Source organism: Lethenteron reissneri, chromosome 30 (genome assembly GCF_015708825.2).
Source record: "Lethenteron reissneri isolate LAM-NWPU_2019-01 chromosome 30, ASM1570882v1, whole genome shotgun sequence".
NCBI classification, from domain to species: domain Eukaryota; kingdom Metazoa; phylum Chordata; class Hyperoartia; order Petromyzontiformes; family Petromyzontidae; genus Lethenteron; species Lethenteron reissneri.
Genome location: NC_083808.1, coordinates 10,578,949 through 10,595,121, shown reverse-complemented (window position 1 = coordinate 10,595,121; position 16,173 = coordinate 10,578,949). Strand labels below are relative to the sequence as shown.

The following is a 16,173-nucleotide window of genomic DNA, read 5'->3' as shown; positions in this document are numbered from 1 at the left end:
TACTAATTATTGACCATCACCCATTATCCCTTTTAATGACAGGTTATATACGGTGTGGCCATTTAATTATTTCAATATTTAAGGTTATAATTTTTTTTTACGTTATTCCATTTCATTGTTAAACATTTTACTCTGGTTATTCTGGTACAACCAGGCTCAAGATTCAAGTTTAAAGTAACATTTTGTTTAACCAGGTGGGAACTCCAGTGACCAAGATAGTCTCATTTGCGAGAGTGAGCTAGGTCACCAACATTACAAAAGCTAAATAAATCAAATAAAGTAGAGCAAATTAAGCGAATAGAAAGCAAAACAAAACCAACATTATACAGTTGTTTTTGCGTAGATGCGCTTCTGTGGCCGTCTGGAACACTCTTCCTTCCAATGTTAGGAATCCACTGGAGCTATGCACTTTTAAATCTTCACTTAAACTAACTTCTTAAGAACTGCTTTTTGTGTTTCGTTTGTTGTCCTTCTCCCGCACCTCGAATTAGCACGGCTGGCTTTGTACGGTGCGAAAGTAGTTATACAATCATGAGAAATTGAAAATATGTCCCAAACATATCTCATGGCTCAAAATAAACTCTATTACAAATGTGCACTAACTGAACTGGCCCCAATTTTAACTATTTGCCTGTCCCTGGACTTCAATCTTAGACACCGATGTCAAGCCCGCCCACAGCACATGCCGTCACCTTGCCAGAAAAACAGACACTTGCTCGCTCGCACGCCAAGCAAAACAAGCAATGCCCATTACCCCATGCGCACCCCCGTCGCCTGGGTCAGTTCCCACTCATGCTAGCGCTGCTGAGGAGTGCTCATCTTTGTTCTGTTAAAATATGCCAAGTACTGTGCATTGTGCAGAACAACAACGGAGGCACTTGTGTCCCACCCGTTGCTTAGGCTGTTGTTACGCCGTACATGCCAACTCAAGAATTATACTCAACAATTGAAGTTGACGACAATGCGTTCTTTACAGCACGTGCAGCACGCACAGTGTGCTCTTTCATAAGGCATTTGATGTGAAAGAAAAATGGAACCATTTTGGGTTCAACAGGGATTGGGAAGGAATGGGATGGAATGGGCTTGCATTAACTTATCAAATGCCAACATCGTGTTGGTTTCTTATGGCACATTTAGAAAAGTGCGTTTCGATTATTGGCCGACTGTCCCCCCCCCACCCCCCGACTGGAGATGGGGACTTCTTGGGTTGACTGCAACATTTACCGTGGAGTGACCGCTGCTCTCGGTGCCTGGAAAGGTACTCGCCTACACGCTCCTGGCAATAGTTCACCGACAACCTTCTCACGCACCAGAGGCCAGAATGGGCAGGATTCACACAGCAGATGTCGATGCACAGATCGGATCCTAGCTCTTCGGGTCTTGGGTGGGCAGGTGCTCCTTGCGGTCATCATCATCAACCTGAATAAGGCCTTCGACTCGGCAGGCCCTGTGGGTTGTCTTGTGATTATTTGGAATACCCGAGGGCATTCTTGGTCTCTTCTATGCCCTGTACTCAGAATCGCAGAGTGCTACGAAGTGGGGTGGAGGCACCTCTGGCTTTGGCCCACACTGGGTGGGTGATCAGATCGGGGGTGTCATGGTACATCATTTGGACAGTCCAGATTTATGGTGATTTTCGCGGAGTTGCTGGATATGGTAAAGGAGGCCCTTTAGAGGTGTTTGAATTGGAGGCCACGCTTTTGAAATTGTAGAACTCCTGGATCATTTTTTGGATGTCGTCATTCAATTTGTTTGTGTACGTGGCAAAGAGGTTGAAGTTGTCTGGAAGTTCACTTACATCAGGAGTGTCAGCTAGAGTGATGTGGGCTCTTATCTGTACATTGAAAGATGCCTGGATCTGGCCCACAAGGCAATGGAGGCACTTGACCATAGTGTCCGGTGCTCCTGCTACCAGAGCAGGAGGATTAAGGTGTGGGCGTTCAGTGCTCTGGCTTAACGTGTCCTGCTCTACGAAGTGGAGATATGGACCCTAAAGAAGGCACTGAGGGCCTGGCTGAATGCCTTCATTATGAAGTCCCTGCGCAGAATCCTGGGGAATCGGCGGGGTAATGGTTTTGTTTCAAACCATCAATGTATTTGGCAGACTGGATTGAGACTCACCACGTGCCTGGTGGGGGAGAACAGATGTGCCTATTTGGACAAGTAGCTCACTTCCCCAGAGGCTGACCCAGCGGGGCAGCTGCTCCGAATCGGACTCCACCTTGGCCTCTGCCATGGCTGCAGCAGCAGCAGCATTTTGATCGTCAACTCAAGCGGTTGGAGCTGGAAGGGAGCTGGCCTTGCGGCTCACTGTGAGGTTCCCGAAGGGCCGGAGCCGGAGGGTGAACGTGGAAACGCACCGTGTTGGCGTATGCCTCCAGATATGATCTGATATCTGTTCTTGTCCTTTAGGATGAAGCATAAGTCGGGGTTATCGTCGTTTTTCCATCAGGTTGAGTGAAATGTGTCCCCGGCTGTTTAAGGTTGTACATAAGAAGTGTATTTTGTGCTGACGACCATTCCTCGAGTTTCTCTCTGGCTTTGTCATTGTCTGAGAAAGCCCCATTGTGTGTGCTAATAACTAATGCACCACCTCTCTCTCTTGCCACTTTGGATACATATCAAGATCCTTACCTAGAAATAAAAGTGTAAAGATAGATTACTTATGATCCAAACAATTGTTAGTGTCTTCAGGGTCAAACAAGCATGGGGATGTGCTCATCTCCCTCGCCTGTGGTAAAAACACCACAATTCAATACTGGAGGCCACTCTGTCCGTTGAACAACCAGTGTTAACTTTGCAGAATGCGGCACTCACTTATTTATCATGCGTTCATCCCCACCACAGCAGCCACATGGGTGTTTATCAGGAGAATCATGTTGGTCAGCGAAAGGCTTTCAGAACGGCGCTGAGACAAATTTGAGATTGTTTTAAATTTTGACCTTGGAGATTGATATCCATGCCGGACCAAGTGGGCATGCATTTAACAACAAATCTCTTGTTACCACAATAAAACGTGGACAAAACGATAAAACAAACATACCCACATGCGCATAGTCACGGACACAAAAGGCCCTCCTGATCATGCAGGCACATTCAGATTAACAAGCAACCTTAGGCAGCAAAATGCGCGCTTAATCCGCACATGAGATAACTTTCAAAAGCTGTTCCGGCGATGCCATGTCAATACAAATAGTGCTGACGAAAGGGCCGGATGAGCGACAGACGGTTAGGTACAGCATGACCCCCATTACAGAGTGACCCCTCCTCCCTCTCCTTCCATTCCCAAGTCACAGCACACAAACACTCACTCAACTCTGATAAAAAAAAATGTTTATACAACCGCGGGAGCCAAAGTCGCAGCCTATAAACTCCTGCTTCACGGTGTCATGACGGCACGGATAAGATTCAGTGGGAAAAGTTACGTGTCTGGTGCCACTGAATCCAATGCACGTTTAGTGGGCTTCTGATTAGGATAACAGTTTTAGCAGGGATGGCGTGCCGGAGTCTGTAAGTAGCGGGTTTTTTTTCAGCTGTCAAATTCCTAAGACGAGGGTGTGCAGGAGCTCCGCGTAATGAACTAAACCGTGAATGTTCCAGAGTCCACTGCCGTGACATAAGCGATATCAGGACATAGGCCATTCTGAAAATGAGCCTTGAGAAGCAGTAAGGGTCTTGTTTCTGTATGCCTAATTGTACACGATTAAAGTTTACAGATAAAATCGCCACAGTCACGATGTAACGAATGTGCCTCGATTTGCTGATTTTTATACGAAACTAACCTTGACCATGAATGACTTAATACTTTAATAATTTTGTGGAGCATTAGTGCAAGGATTACTGGATTGCACTACGGATCCAGTGACCCGAGACCCAGTATTAGATTGGCAAAGGTTGTATTTTGTTTATATAAACACATAAATAACTTATTTTATGCACTCGAATAAAATAAGTCATTCTTTTGTCTGAATTAAAGAGTTGCTGTTTTAACTACTGACATCATGTGAACCATTAAAATAGCTGCCAGTTTTAATCGTAGTTATCTTAATAATTTGTCTCTTTCTCACTTTCGTCGGAAACGTTATAATCAATGGGTTCATGGGAAATGCACAAGGAATTTCTCCCGATAAGATTATATGTCCCAGGTTGTCCTTTACTTCTTCACAAAATACCCCTTGGGCTATCTGTTGAATGAAATAAGCCGTTTGGCCATTATAGGCTAAAAATACGGCTTAAAGATAATAAAAAATTGGCTCCTATGATGTAAGGAGCCAATGATAACAGCGTACAAATGCCGAGCGGTCTCAACCCAAGCTGCTGGACCATGCAACGTAACAGTGCTGGTGTGACAACAGCATCTTGAAATGTATTGAAGTGAACCACTGCCAAATATGGACATTAAACATGAATTTATATCGTTTTTCATTTAACAGATAGCTGGAAAGTCAAGTGTGATCGGCATCTGTCTCAACCAGAATGTAAGGATGTTCCAACTCTCATAGCTAACGTGTTTACGTTGGTGGGATTTATCAAAGCATGCTGTGCTGCTGTAAAATGAATTATGATGACCCCAGGAATTCAGTGATTGACGTGTGAACATGTACATAATGTACCCAGCCTGGTGGTAATGTGGAAGGGCAACTGACTCTCGTTTGGGAGGTTGAGAGATCAATTTGTGATCAGAGGTCAACTCAACCCCTTGCATCTCGGGGCGGATAAAATAGGTGCCACTTTGTGTAACTCACAGTGGACATATGGACAAACTGGCCCCTCACGTGAAAATGAGGAATATCCACCACTGGATCATAGCACAAATGTAAATAAGAACAACATATCATTAATTTGAGGTTACAAAAAAAATGTGCTAAATAATGGAATTGTGCTTACAGAGTAAAACTATATTCTTGGTTCTTTCGGTAAAGTGACGTAGAAGGGAAATAATAAAATAATAAAAATTAAACAATAAAATTATCACGACGTTTCGATTGCAACACAAGCGCCTGATGATGATTGCTTGTATTACAATTGCAACGTCGTGAGAATTTAATTGTTTAATATTTTTATTATTTTATTATTTCCCTTCTACGTGACTTTACCGAAAGAACCAAGAATATGAATCCCTGCAGTCACAAAAGCTTTAAATCGAAAAAGAGTAAAACTACTTAAAACTTTGTCCTTTTTTTAAACGTGGAATGAAGTCTAATCAACACTCACACGGTGAATTAAAGTACATTCATTTACTTTTCTTTGTAACTATGAGAGTTATAATATCGTAGCTATAATTTAAACTGTTTCTCCTAGAAATACAATTGCTCATCATTATCAGAGGAGATATGCAGAGCAACTTGAGTAGAAGTCGATTGTGGTACATTTAGTGCAGTACAACTACCAAAGGCAAACGAACCTCCAATAGACTTTACAATATTTGTGCATAAGATGACCATAGCCTGGAAAAGCTATTAGTGTTATGCAACAATAGTCAACAGAAATGAAATAGTTAAGAAGTGCACTGAGCTATAGCATACATGCTGCCCGTGGTCTCTTCAGTAGATAATTTTGCTGCCTTTTTAGCTTCAAAGCAGCGGATAGCTTGCTAAAAATGTAAAGCGACGTAAGCAGTTTTCTGACCACCTGCGTGTAATTTTACACGTGGCTAATGCGGTAACAAAAACTTGCTGGAAGTAAAAAAAAGAAAAACTTCAAACCCCCCGCAACTTTGCAGCAGGTACACAGCGCTGGCAGGTATTGTGACAGCTTGTCAAAACAAGAGAGAAAAAAAAATACGACGGCTCAATACAGGAAGCTGAGATGTGATGGGGTTCTCTTTAGCAGATGAGAACAACAACAAAAAAGGATATGCAATAAGAATTGGGCCGATTTGTTGAACGTCTTTCCCAACAACAAGTCAGGCCGCAAGCCTGCATTCCACCTAATCGCTAGACCATACTGCAGCATACGCCACGCATTCGAAAAACTGCTCAGCAAGAAAGGTGTTTTCGGATGCTTATCTGAAACTTGTTTATTTTATGACAACTTTGTTTTTGCATCTGGCTTAGCACACAACCACGCCACGCCTACCGCGTGTAACGTACAAATGTTTGGTATTGAACAAATCCTCATAATTACTATGAGAAGGTTTAGTTACCTGTGGAGGCTGGCTCTAGAAATACAAACGATTTGTCCTCGCTGTCAACAGAGACGCGAGACACTGAATGATAATTTAAGCCTGACCATTAATTTAACTGACAATCTTTCAATTGTGTGTCAAGTGCTCAGAGCAGAATACCACTTGACTGCAATGAATGTTTACATAAACCAGATTCACTGTATTTTGGATACTCAGTCATTGGTAATTGGGTTCAGATCATACATTCACTACACTTGTGAATCAATTTCAATCCTGGAAGATTAAAAAACTGCATCTCAGCTCAGTGGCCTGCCACCACCAAACCACCCCTTCATCTCAGTTTTTTATGGCATTTCAATTTTGAAAGTTAATTGCCAAATGTGATTTCCTGGAAAAGTGGTTGAACGTTTGCACGTTCGATTTTGATTTAATTTGGCTCATTACTGCGCTGGTGATTTTTTTTAAATTAATGTTAAGATATTTGTTTGACTGCCACTCTCCAGCAATGAATGTAGGAAAGTGTCCCCTCTCGTGTGTGGATAAAATGTCATTTGAAAGGATTTTTGAAGCAGTGCTATAACATCTCCTTCTATAAGCCATTCATCTAACATACAAGGTACCACTGCTCTGCAATAGTTCCACATCTTGGTGGCATCTTGTGACATGATACGAAAAGAAAAAGAAAAGTAAAATTATTTTGTGTTTAAAAATCTATATTTGGTACTCACGCATTGGCAGTGGTGCACAAGCACAATTTACAAAACAATCTCAACGCATGTATCAATACTACTACTGCCTTAATGGTACTTCATCAAAAAACAGTGCAACAACATTGCACGACACATCGCTAATTGTATATATTTTTTTAAAGCAGTGTAATTGACAAATATGTTGATAATTTTTTTTCAGTGGCGTAAAATAAATTAGGTCCATGTTGGCTTACGAGGAAAAAGGTACATAGACACATTGTAACCAACGCGGTGCATTTAGCAGCATTACTCGGTAGATAAGACAATTACGAGTGGTAATACAGTAATTAGAGGTGGCGCATGATAAATCATTGCACAGCAGTTAAATATCATGAACTAATAAAGCCAAGTGAAGAGGTCATGCAGATATTGTCACTATCACTTCCTTCTATAAAATCATGATTAGGAATGATCTGGATAGTTGTGCTTAAAAGGGACCTGGACTAGAATTGTGGAGGAACTTCTCCTTTCGTAAGACAATGTGACGTCCACCATTGGAACCTCATTTGCCAGTAAAAATATGATAATTGGTTTTTTACCCACGATTCCGTCCATCTGGATCATGGGTCGGTGCCAGCTGCATGGACACCGGCTGCTGTTTTCCCAGGATATTCGGTGTAATTGTAAGCACTCTTCTGGTGGCTTGTTCAAGTATTCGTGGCTGGGAAGGTGAAGGGACTCTAAGTGTAATATAACTAGCAAGATGAGTCTCCATTCCGTCAATAGTTTATACAACAGGCTAATGGGAAACCTGGGTGATCATGGCAAAAAGGCAGAGAAACCAGTAGTCCAATCTTCTTGGTTCTTTCAGTAAAGTCACGTAGAAGGGAAATAATAAAATAATAAAAATAAAACATAATTAAATAAAATTCTCACGACGTTTCGGCCACAACGCAAGCAGCCATCCTCAGGTGAAGAACAGGACTGTCGGAAAGACAGCGTCCGAATGAACACCAAATATACGCTTCCAAGCTTGGTGGAGTTCATTCAGAAGCTGTCTTTCCGACAGCCCTGTTGTTCACCTGAGGGCGGCTGCTTGCGTTGTGGCCGAAACATCGTGAGAATTTTATTTTATTATGTTTTATTTTTATTATTTCCCTTCTACGTGACTTTACCGAAAGAACCAAGAAGATGAATCCCTGCAGTCACGAAAGATTTAAATCGAAATTCAGTAGTCCAATGTCACCCACAAACACTGGCAAGTGTATAGCTACTGCCAGTGTTCTATCAGTTACAGCACAATGAACCGATGTGTATTTTATCCACGCAGTGTAAACATTCATCTGCGAGCCTACAGATTGGCTTGTGCTCTTTCATAGAACAATGGTCAGTTTGCTATGCCTACGAGTTACCATGCTCACACCCGAACCACTTTGCACTTGCTTCATGGTTCAACTGTATCAGACGTCAAACAAAAAGTCAAAGTGTCGTAAGACTGGGGGGGGACGCTACGACAGAGCTCTCAACTCACAACCGGATGTCTCTCTCTCTCTCTCGACGTGCCATACCCTTTCTCAAAGACATCAGCGATCATTGCCTTCTATTTAGTTCCATCGATGATACTAATCTAAAACTCTGCGTGACATACGCCCAGTTGCCTCCAAAATTACATGCTCACTTTTGCTGTCTTTCACAGCGTCTTGTACCTCTAAATGTCCGTTTAACTGCTATATCCAGTCTCTTGTCCAAGAAATGTACCATGCCTTTCTCTAATTATTCTTGTTAATGTTCGTTTTGTACCTGCAATCCATAATACACCTATTTGTACTCACGTTGTCTGTCCATACATTTTTGACAGCCTAATTTTTTGTTATCTTGCTTCTGGCTTGCTCCGTAGGGTATTTGTAATTGTCCAGCTTTCATAGAGACACATAGACTCATAGATCTCCATAGGCTCATAAAGATCCATAGACTCACGTCGAGATGCAGACTTCACATCCACATAGGGGAACAGACCAACATATGTGATGCTGCAGTATTTTAATTCTCTTTGTCATTAAACATTTCTTATTTTTCAATACATATCTCATTTTCTGAAATATATCTTTTGCCAGTGTTCGTCTTCTGCTGATGTCTGTGATGCATCTTCCATCTACTGTTAGTATGCTACCTGGATAGTTTAAAAGCTCCACCTGCCGAATTTTGGTGTCACTGACTTGCACTTATACCAACATTTTCTATTGACTTCACCACATGTATTTGGTTTTTTGTGCCTTTATAACATTATCTTTTATCAAGCATGTTTCAACACGTTATATTATCTGCCTATCTCAGGCCGTTTTGACCACCAACAACTACCCCATGCAACTCTTCTATCTAAAGAAAACAAATGAGGTGGTAACACACAGAGCCTTGTCTGACTTCTCTCCTTATGCACGGAAACTCACCAACCCCCACATTAACTATCACAGCTGCTGTTTGCTCCCACTTTCCTATCACGCAAAGGTCTTTTCAATATAGATAAAAATTCGCCAGTTCAAATCCCGGTTCGTGGGTTGACTCATCCAATCATCCTTGTGCACTTGCTGAATTTGTGGAATGCCAAATTTAAACAGCGGCGTGGGGAGAGGCACAGGGGGAGGGATTGTAGAGCCTCGTCGTTTTGACCTATGGAGTCACAGAACACGATTTCAATAGCTGCAATGCACTGCGCTGTGTTCCACAGGTATATTTTAAGATCAGCGAACTCTCCCTGCCGCAGGGCTTTCCTTCAACTCGATTTGAACCAATTTCGGCTGGGTAATGGGATCCTTTTTTTATAACAGCTTCACGCCAAGCACAACTTGTCGCACGGCTACTGGAAGTATGCGAATTGCTCTCCCTCCCCACACCGAGACAAAGCGTCACCATGTGCAGTGAGAGCGGCAGTACAAGTAATGTGCCACTTTAATTGACCAAAGTGGGCACCGATACAATATTGCATACTTACTCTTTGGTTCTTTCGGTAAAGTCACGTAGGTAAATAAAATAAATTATAAATAAAAAATATAAATATAATAATACAATTCTTTACCTACGTGAAAATTAAAAATATATTTTTTATTTTATTTTAATTTTATTTTATTTACCTACGTGACTTTACTGAAATAACCAAAGAGTATGGATCCTTGCAGTCACGAAAACTTAAAATCTAGAATTACATACTTACTTTGTTTACAGCATGTGATCAGTTTCATGGTCTACGTGTAAATTATGACTTGACTAATTTTGTTCTCGTTATTTTCTTTAAAAACCACAACAACTGAAAAATGTTTCCAAAAGCAATGGTGCCAGCAGCTTGAGTGAACGTGAAGACGACAGGACCCAATTCACACGGATTGCGCTGTGCTGCCTACAGCCATGATACAGCACTGTTGTTTTTGAAGCTCTTTAAACTAAATTTCGATTTAAAGCTTTCGTGACCGCAGGGATTCATCTTCTTGGTTCTTTCGGTAAAGTCACATAGATGGGAAATAATAAAATAATAAAAATAAAACATAATAAAATAATTCTCACGACGTTTCGGCCACAACGCAATCAGCCGCCCTATATTTGGTGTTCATTCGGACGCTGTCTTTCCGACAGCCCTGTTCTTCACCTGAAGACGGCTGCTTGCGTTGTGGCCGAAACGTCGTGAGAATTTTATTTTATTATGTTTTATTTTTATTATTTTATTATTTTATTATTCCCCTTCTACGTGACTCTTTAAACTAAACACGTATGATTACATATTTTTGTAATATATTTAAATAAATTATAATCGAATTAGAATTTAGAATGATAACTTATTGAAATAAAAATGATGTAAAGCATTGGTGCAGTGGTTCGCACACCGCTCTGATCTATCCAGCAGTGGATAGATTGTGGCTATCTATCAGCGAGGAGACAATTCCCCCCGCTCACCATCACCAACCCTCACTGACAAGGGTGGTGAAGTATGGTCAAATAACCTCCCATGTAAGACAGCATTATGCCTTAAACCAGCAGTGGATTGACAAATGGCTACAAGTGATTTTATTTCCATTTGTTACTTTAAAAAAATACCAAAGGATTACATTACATTGCTTCCAAACTCTCAAGTAAATTGGTAATCATAAACATTTTGAAACAATAATCCTTCAAGACATGCCCACTATTCCAAACAGTGATTGATGGCTTGAGCAAATGTTAACCGGTTTGCTGCTGCTTCCACTGAGAGTCTGTCCAAATGACAGTAATTATAATTCCTTTTGCAGGACACATTTATTAAAAGTGAATTATTGTATGACTTCACTTGCTGGCCATTTATCGGCCTCCGCTCAACCATTATTCGAATAATCTGTAAGTACTCTTGGCAGTCATTGCCACACACTGTGAAGCAACGACGGCTTTCCTTCATAATGTCAGGGCGGAGGACCTTGTGGCAGTGGACAATTCAACATTGACGAAGCAGCTGGCTTGTATGCAACCTCACAGCAAGCAAGGCTACGCGGGGTCATGTGGATGAATGCGAAATCCTCAAAAACAGCAACACAAGTAAATCAAGGCCACCCACCTCTAAGTCTGGCTCCAGCTCAACACTTAAACGGCAATAACTTTAGTTCCAAATCTCCCAATGGAGTATATTGTACGCTACATCGAAGAGACGTACCCAATCGGAGCTAATTGTTCAGGTCAGATGATTGAAATTACACTGTTTAATTACCACGCAGTATATCCACATATTCAAATGTTGCATGGAAAATCCATCGAGATGGGGCGTCTCGTTTGCAAGGGTGTCCAGAATATATACTTGCAAATATGCGCACATATTCCAACAGGTATCTGTGCAGTGCTCACTTGAACTGGCCGTCCTGGAGCCAGTTGTGGATTTTTAACGTTACTTTGGTCAGGATCAGGATAACTATTGGACACCGAGGGTCGATTCGATAACCAAGTTAAACCAGCAAGGGGTGTTACTCATCTCTCGTATCAGTCTTGAGCCAGTGGCAGAAATTGCACATTCCTATAGCAGAGACCAAACCATCCACCTAGGAATGGCCTCCTAGAAAAGTAGTTTTCATTTTATCGATGCTAGAGCGATGTTGGGGAACAAGAGTACAGTGCAATTTGTTTTTACTACCTGAGTTTTTGTTTTCATGCTTGGACATGTACATCTTTATGTAATGTCCCGGTGAATGCAGAAAGTAATTTAATCATGCTGCGGCGAATGTTGTTTTTTCACGCTAATGACATTTCAGATTGATTATATTCAAGGTGATACGTGGCATCGGGTAGTGGAGGTATGAAAGCAACGTCATATAATTAATAATTTAGGGAGCTTAAAGTATCAATTATAGTTCCACACCCAGTATAAACTTCACACAATAATGCTTTCTGAGGTGGCCAGGTGACTCAGGAGTCAGAGCACTGAGCCGGTACCAATAAATTCCTGGCAGTGAATCTGTGTTCACGCCACCCCTCGTTACACTGTGTTCTCAAGTGTAGCTGATGGCCTCAGCCCAGTCAGAGAATGACTTCTCAGCCAAAAAAAAACACATTACACTGTTGTTTTCACTTCGTTTTGCTAACCTTCACATCGAGCTCGAAAAATATTAATAAAAATAAGTGTTTACTGTCATTAAAGCAAAGTGGCAGAAATGGGGAAAATTTGCCTGATAAAAAGGACACTTGAAGACATCTCGGAAGCAGTTCGGTGATGTCTATTTCTACGAGCCGAATTCTGAATAGACACTTTCTCTCCTGAGATGAAACTGGTAGCACAAGTGAAATACAATTGGGAAAGGGTAAAAACTATTTTAATGAAAAATAAAGCTGTATACCGTCTAAACTCTCTACAGAGGAAGTGATTGTGAGAAAGTGAGGTCAATTATAGAGGTACTGTAAAGCTCAAACTCCATTCCGCTTGTCTCAACTGCCACACATCCACCACCATTGTAAATACAAGTCAGAGAGTCAAAGTAGACCACTACTAAATCAATAAATATTGCAACACTCGTCTCTGCTGGTGCTCTTTAACTAGTGGCGGACATTCTACATTCCCATGGTGAGGCAGTGGGGGGGGGGGGGGGCAGTCAATGCGTAGCACAACATTGTTGACGTCCCACAAAGTGGTGCCTATTTTATCAACCGCAGAGGAATGATGGGCCAAGTGAACCCCCGACCCGGAGATTTGAACTCGTGTCTCTCCTACTCGTGCGTCGAGTTCTCTAGCCGTGACGTCACCTCAACGGGCAGCGCCAACAAGCCAACAGCGATCACATTTCCACCTTCTCTGACATTCCCTCTGCACACGTCAATTAGGTACCGATGCATCGCATGCCAATGTTGGCCGGGTTAAATTAACATCTGCTGCGAGGAGGATGAGGGAGGCGCTTTGAGAGACACGGCGATGCACTGACCCGTGATTCACAGGTGAGTGAGAGAGTGAGAGAGAGAGCCATACCCGTGTGCCAGGGAGCAGTTGGTGATCCTCTTCCACTAGAATCCTCGCGGTGTCTCACCGCGTGAGAGACACCCGGCTCCGATTTCTCACTCACTCAGCTGCCCATGCTGCAAGATCCGCTCTGTACAACAGCCAAAAAGAAAAACAATTACACCTGGGTGATTTTTGGGGGTTTTACACTTATATTCAGCACACTGGACTGGTTAGGCAGAAGTCGCTAGTTCAGTTCCTTCTCTCAGCAAGGCAGCTGGAAAAAGTGGGCAAGTCTCCGAAATCCCTCAACCTCGTGTCCACCCAGCGGCATAAAGAGGTACAACCAGAGTCGATCGGCAGGCGCGTGTGGTGGGAAGAAGTGTGGACACCCACCACCGCTTACACAATATCTGGCCAGCGTGGGAGAGTTCACCGACGTACCCTGTAGAGGGGCTCTCTCTCAAGCTCCTTTTGATGGAGGCCCTACCGCCGGCAGTGGTGCGAGCAGGCGATTGCAGGGCTGCGCCTTTACTGTTTGGCACTCTTTCGAATGAACATTCCGTTTAATCCGGTCAATAACATCTCAATCATCTTTTGCAATGCAAAGGCACTTAAATCGCCAACACATTGATTGCCATGCTGAATCCGGGCAGGTGGCGCTGCAGATAGAGTGCTTCACTCACGATTAGGAAGCCGTGAGTTCAAATACGGTCAAGGGGTCAACTGGACCCATCATCTCTGCTGGCTCGATAAAATAGGTATAATTTTGTCAGACGTCGCGGGTAGTTGTGCTCCAAAATATTGGTCCCTAATCTTAAGGAAAGCAGAATTTCCACTACTAGCCGAGAAACAATGCTAGGGATGAGTACTGTGCTCACTTTGCTCTGAAGACACATCTGATTTTAACAATTGTTTTAAATATTGGAATAGATTATCCCTACTGGAATGAGCATGTGGCTAGTACGTATTACTGCTGGTGGTCCTCAGATAGAAATTCTACATTCCTATGACAGACACCAGCTAATCTATCGCAAGTCATCTGTCACATTCTCACATACAGTGTTAGTACTTTATATAGGATGATACAACCGTTAATAATTTATATTGATACCATGAACGTTGCTAATGAAATAAAAATAAGTCAAAGTAAAATGTATGTAATATTAGCTATATATTTCCGTCCATCAATAATTATGTCCAACACAATACTTTAACGTTATTTACTTTTGAATAAACGATTAAATTGTGAATACAATACTGGAAATGATTCAAGGCTACAGTGAATTACGCGAGTTCCTTTGCAAACACGACTTCGTATAAAACAATATAAAAAAACATTAATACGATAAGCAGCAACCTCAACACAAAACGAAGGGACTGCAACACGATGTGTGTGTGTATACCACTTTACATTAAAAACCAAGACACACCGAAGCACCGACGCATTTCCACACTCTGCATCAATCCGAACCGCGACATGCCATCACACAAAAACACGCGCACAGCAGCGGCAGCAGCAGCAGGAACGCCAACAGGTCGCACGTTTAAACGCCGACAAACGTGAATTACGACTGCGATTATGCTCGTCGACAACGATGGGATGTATCCAACGTTACCAGCACACGGGCAGCTTCAACTCGACGCGAGCCGACCTCGACAACCGCGCACCCATTCCGATCCCAGCGGTCAGGTGCTGCTCCCGGCCAGATCGGTAAAATCACATCCGACGGAGGACGTATTCGATGTCAGCTTCAACTGCGCTCACGGTCGCGGAGGTTTATTTTTTTATTTTTAAATCGCTCGACGGATCTGTGCGCCCGCCCGCCCGGCAGGCAGAACAATGCACACGACGTGGAGAGAGAGAGAGAGAGGGTAGGGAAGGGAGGAGGTGTCGGTGGAGTTTGCCGCACGCGTGCACGAGAGAGGGGAACACGACCGCACCCGGCCAATCCCACTCTTGCCTTGCGTGCGAGTCGGTTTTTTTTTCTTCATCTTCTTTGTTTGTTGTTGTGTGTTTCAAAGTCGCAGTCCGGCTCAAAGTTTTACCGCCCGCTTGTGCGTGGTTGTGCGTGACCCGCCCGCCCCCCCCTTCGTGCGGGGCCTGTAGCAAATGTTGTAAAGGTGCCATAATAAAAAAAAACCACATAAATATTAAAACATATCCATGTTTAACTTGCATAGTAAAGTAATTGTATTTTTAATTTGCTATACAGCCAGATAATAAGACAAAGTCGCTAACCTTAAACACCCAGTCGTTCATAAAAGTTGAAGGCAGTATAGTACTATAGTAATAGAGCAAGTGCAGAATCACTGGACCGAAATTGATAGCTTGAAAGCATTTAGCGCGGGGCCCTTGAAAGTGAGGGGCCCGTAGCTACATGTGTAGCTACTTTTGCTACTAGGATAATCCGGCACTGACCCCCCGCCACCACCACCACCGCCTCTGATCGTGATTGCCGCTCCCTGCTTGAGTCGCACCGCGTGCGTGCGTGCGCGTCTTGTTTAAGCAACCCCGGGTTCAAGTGCGGAGTGTGTGGTGGCTCTTCCGAGCTGACTTGGCCAAGATCGCCGCTACATGCCCTTGCACCCACAGGCACGCACGTGTGGGGTTTTGATTCCTTTGAAAGACTGGTTCTTATCATCACGTACGTGCATCGCTTCAGAGAGATCGAGTGATAACGTGTTAGAGTCATCGGAGGAAGGGAAACAATTGTAGAGGGGGAAAATATATTCGGATCGTTGTGATGTTTAGTTCATATGAGCACATATAAATTGTTTTAACACTTGTTAAAGTAATATTTTAAATATTATAATACAATGTTGTATTATTATTTTGTATTCATCAAAACAACATTAGACAATATTGTTTGCATGAATACAAGTCCTTTTAAACTATTAATGTCACCAATTATGCTCCAGTA

At 42.7% G+C, this 16,173-nt stretch overlaps 1 protein-coding gene and 1 long non-coding RNA gene across 2 annotated transcripts in view; one reads left to right on the top strand and one right to left on the bottom strand.

The window, feature by feature from the left end:
* Positions 1-15,083, bottom strand: part of LOC133349523 (neuronal cell adhesion molecule-like) — a 146,443-nt gene extending 131,360 nt beyond the window's left edge. Inside the window, 2 exon segments of the mRNA XM_061563057.1 lie at positions 13,280-13,400; positions 14,921-15,083. The gene's annotated coding sequence lies outside the window, so the exon portion shown is untranslated.
* The window catches only part of LOC133349525 (uncharacterized), a 50,089-nt gene continuing 47,102 nt past the window's right edge, over positions 13,187-16,173 (top strand). Inside the window, exon 1 of the long non-coding RNA XR_009755954.1 lies at positions 13,187-13,248. This is a non-coding gene — a long non-coding RNA (uncharacterized LOC133349525). The remainder of the gene's footprint in view (positions 13,249-16,173) is intronic.